Source organism: Acyrthosiphon pisum, chromosome X (assembly GCF_005508785.2).
Source record: "Acyrthosiphon pisum isolate AL4f chromosome X, pea_aphid_22Mar2018_4r6ur, whole genome shotgun sequence".
Classification (NCBI taxonomy): Eukaryota; Metazoa; Arthropoda; class Insecta; order Hemiptera; family Aphididae; genus Acyrthosiphon; species Acyrthosiphon pisum.
The window spans coordinates 89,790,965-89,796,340 of NC_042493.1; positions in this window are offsets into that span (position 1 = coordinate 89,790,965).

Genomic DNA, 5,376 nt, shown 5'->3' on the forward strand with positions numbered 1-5,376 from the left:
AAACATTTATGAATTTCTAACTAAATAATAATTTCTAACATTTAAAAAATTGTTCATGGTTATTAATAGCTGAAAAAGTTTCCAAATTGTTTGAAAATATTGCCATGTATGGATAATCGTTGTTTTAACATTAAGTAAAAATTTCAAGTATCTAGGTTCATTCATTTTTAAGTTACAACAAAATATCAAAATCTGATTGGTGAAAATTCTTTAATTTACCTATGAAAATACAATACAGTAAAAATTTAAATTAAAACACTCATAAAAAATTAATGTTGCTTTTCGGTATACTTTTTTTGTTGATTGAAATTTGGGAGGAGTCTTCTTTTAACATTTATAATCTTCAAAGAAAAACTTCATGTTTCGATAAACTCCACAAGTTTTTGTAGTAATAAAATTATGATATGTTTTCAGGACTTGATCGAAATGGTCATTCAGCTGCAAAGCAATTTGCGTGATGAGAGCAAACAGAGAACCGAGTTAGAGGAGTACTTGGACAAGTTGCTGTTGCGCGTCATGGAAACATCACAGAAAATTACCGACTAAGTGATGGTGCACTCAACCACATTATTAATACATTTATTTATTTTTATTAAGATAGGTAAATTTGGGATGAGTCTTCTTTCAACATTTATAATGTTAGCTTAAAAAGTAAACCAATTGCGAATTTCGTCAAAATGTTGCCTTTAATTGCATATAAAAAAAAATCGGGGTTTTTTAAACTCACATTTATGAAACTTAAAAGGAATCTCGTATTACATTTTCAAGTTTTTTTATTAAGTTAAAAAGTTTTTATCGAGAATAGTTAAAAAAAAAATACAAATTTTTAAAAATGTCTCAAGGCTATAACTAGCCCAAAAAGAGTAATATTTTATATAAATATTTGGTGAATATTTCAATGGTCTACAGTTATTCATTTTTGAGTTACACCAAAAAAATATCCTCAAAAATTGGTTTTGCATAAAAATTATCATTTATTTTTCACAGCGCTATCTAAAACTACATGGTATTTTCAATTTTGACCTCCTAAAAGTACCAACTAAGTTCACTTTTCTATCAGAAAAGATGCTAATCTCAAAAATCGAAGCATGCTTACTATCCAAAATGTTACTGACAGACAGAAAAAAAACAAACATCATTGTAAAACTAATATATTCTTTCACTGCACTCAGAATCTAAAAAACTTTTATTTTTATTTGACTTATTTTATGGACCTTTTAATATTGTATTAAATTTGTGAAATCTGTATGGTATTGTTTAAAAAAATAATTGTATTTTTTATGTATTGGAAAAAAAAATGAATTACCTAATAAACGTTATAATATATTCGTATATTTATATGTTATACATTTATGGGCTTATGGATTCATCTCCGGGTACACTTTAAAATTATAAATTTAATTTGTGGCCCAATCTCCTGGTAGTAAAATGTAAACAAATATTTTATACACAACAAGTATAGATAAAATGCGGACCAATTACCGACCTCCTGTATTTTTTGCTAGATGTAAATACGTTGTATTACCTATATCATAAATAGGCTTCTGTCCGTTATGTTTAAATTAATTAATTATTAATGATAATAAATTAGTTACAAATAGTACCTATACAAGTGACAATATTTTGTTTTTCTTAAAGTATGTATTCTTTACAATAAAAACTTTTTTGCTTAAATTTACTGATGGAATGTCCTCTTTCAAATCATTACATCGGAAATACGACGATTTCTAACCATCAATTTCATTGAGGATAAAATTATACAATTTCAAAAACGGTCTTATCAAACGATGTGGTTTTTTTTCTTAATCTTAATCACTTATAATCCTAAAATCCAAAAAAAATGGAGTTACGACCTTTGCGATTTAGGCCGACGCCATATAGTTATCAAACAAAAATAAAATGGCAGCGTAAGGGTACGATCCATATCATAGTATATAATATCATATTATAGCCATTATACGTCGTCTCCTTACGCTGCCATTTTAATTCCTTAACGCGCTAAAATGATATAGTGGGGGTACTATTGCAAATTTCAATAACCTTGTATATTTAAGCCATGATTTCGTTGTTCCTAATAAAATGAAATTCCACACGTACAAAAATGTAAAATAATGTATGCAAAACAATGATATTGTTTTGTAAAGTGGTACGTCATGAAAATATTCAAACTTTGTAGGTGGTACGTGGATATAAGAAGGTTGATTACCGTTACCTTAGATCATAATATATTATAATATTGTGTATTTGTGAATGATCTAAGGTCATTGCCCAATAAACAAGCCGTACCACCTTAATAATATCTTCTCTACATCGTGGGATTGTGGCCGGGAACCGCCATTGACGAAGATGGTAGTTCCCGCGTAAAAGTAGGTTACGCTGCACAAGTTTTTCCATAATTCTGGGCATGCATGAAAAACCAACCAGGTTGTGTATAGTTGAAATCAACAACAGCATAAATAAGTAATTATCATGACGTATATCATGATTCATGTATATTTCTTTCAACGAATTATGAATAAACTTGTGTAATAGCTAGTCCCGTTTTTGATTTCAATGTTTTTGTTATATTGACTTATTATAATAATACATCCATAGACCTATAAATTAATAGACAGTGCATTCCACTCCAGCCTGCTCTCAATGCATGGGAACCGTATAAGAGAAAGAAAGAACGAAGAGAGAAAAGAGAGAGAGAACATAAAGTAGTAATCATAGACCTATGAAACTAACACTGTATTTTCCCCACGTTCTCTTTTACTCTATATCGTACCCCTGACCTCTCTCTTTCTCTCTCTCTCTCTCTCTGAGCGACGTCCATTAGTTTATAGATCCACGAATACATCACTGTAACGCAGTTTTCCGTCACCGCAAGATCCACTCCCGCCTGTCAGGCATGCTCCGTTTATAATTATAAGGTCTATGGGAACCGCAGATTTTCTATACTACACATACTATATATAACTATATAGAAATCTGTGGTGGGAACATACCTCATGGTATCAGTTTAACCATGAACTAACATAATTTACAAAATAATATATTTATATCTTATTTCGTGGCTAAACTGTACCCATAACATGATAATGTAGTTATTATGTACCACCATAACTGATATATACAAGTAGTTCTAAGGGCCCGTTTTACAATAGTTGAGCTCCGGTTAAACCACCTAATTCGGCCGGTAAAATCAGTGGTTCAAGCGTAACCGAGGTTTAAACTATGATTGTAAAACGGGCCCTAAGACATACGTGTTATGTACTAACAAATTATTAATTAGAAATCAAATATCTAGGTAGCCTAAATGCGGATTGCGGAATAACTAAAATTATTATTTTTTAGATAAATGGAAATACAATGTTATATCTTTAAATTGTAAAGTACCTTTTGGTTATTTGTAATTATTTGTTTACTTCTCAGTTAACGGTTGTGTTATTTAGGTAAGTTAAATACATGATACAATTAGTATGTTTAAGCGTTATTACCAAAGTGGAATGATATCAATTCACCTTGGTTATTACATAATACATTTTGCCATTGTCTTCATATTCCGTGTAAACCGTGAGGTTAGGTAAGATATTATTAAGGTGGTACGGCTTGTTTATTGGGCAATGATCTTAGATCATTCACAAATACACAATATTATAATATATAGGACATAGGTAACGGTAATCGCTAATTTGGTGAATAACAAGAAAATTCTGATCACGGACAACACGGTTAGGTAGGTAGGAATACGGCGACAGAATAATAGCACCTTAGGAAGGTACCAGTACTTCCATTTTTTTTTTTATTATCTAATAAAATTATATTGAGTAAATTAAATTTTACTTGCCTACATCGGGCTACATCAAATATTTATTTATTGTGAGTAAACCATAATTGGTCTAAGGCCTTTGGATACGAATACATAATAATATATTATAACAAAATAAGGATATTATATTAATCATATACTTAAATGATACAGTTCAGTTTAATTTAATAATATTTTTTAAAAATATAAACGAAGTGCTAACATTGGCAATGGACTAATATATGCGCACTGTGCTTAAGAGGATGTCAGCGCACCATTCGTTTTCGCTCTCTGGCCCACGCGCAACATAGACAAAACGCATTTAGGTACGCAAAATAATTTTTTCTATGCGTTTAAGTAATCTTAGTGTAAAGTCACCTATTACAAAAAAGATAGAGAATATGATATTTTTGAGGGAATGACATATCGATTTTATATTTTATTATTATTTGACTTTGTATTCGATTTTCAAAATAAATAAAAAAATGTTGTAAATTTAAACGAAGTTTAAATTGTTTTGAGACAATATTCAGACAAATCGATATGTCATTCCCTCAAAAGTATTATTCTCTATCTTTTTTGTCATGAGTTACTTTACTCCAAGATTACTTAAATACATAGAAAAAATTATTTTGCGTAAATGCATGTTGTCTATGTTGCGTGTGAGCCAGAGAGAGAAAACAAATAGTGCGCTGACAGCCTCTTAATAGATTCAACATAATATAGTTTTTAGTTAATAGTGAAGTGAAAAATGGGACACATTGCCAATATCTGAGTATCTGACTGAACAGTTATGAACTTTAAAATGTATTATAGGAGTTTACTAGTGTAGGGGAAACAGTTTTTCCAGATAACAGATAAGATCCCAAAAACCTAATACACAGTCATTAAACACATTTAATTTAGATTGATATATTTAGATCCCATATAACACTACCATTATCTAAAGTATTATGAAGTATGAACCAATGAAAGGTGAAGTTCTTTTAAGAAAATGCTTTCTTTTGTTTTTTAAAGATAGCCTGTTTTTATAACAAACTACACTTTTGTTTTTATATTTTAGTATAAATACTTATAATATTATGTTAAATAATTTATTTTTGTTCGCAGATCTAAAAGTGTTGATAAGTTTTAATAATTATTTCAATCATGAAAATATTTCGAATGGTCATTGAGAAAAACCATAATATAATACAAAGTGTCATGGTAATATCTTTAATTTCTGTAACAACTTTGATAACAAACATTCTAAGAAAAAAAACCAAAATAAGACAGAATGATAGCAGGGGCGGCTCGTCAGGGGAGACTTTGAGACTGCGTTTCCCCTTAAAAATAAACTAACTACTTGTAAATAATATAATTAATTAAAAATAATAATGTATATATAGAAATATTTACATTTGTATTTAAAATATATTATATCGTTTTTATTGTTTATTATTATATTGAATTGAAAATCACTAAATCAAAACCTATTAATAGCTATCTCGATAGAAAAACTATTTTAGTAATTTCTGCGGGTCATTACAACGGTCGCTGGTTCAGTGAAACTGAAGCCCTTCAGTTGCAAACGTAACATGTAA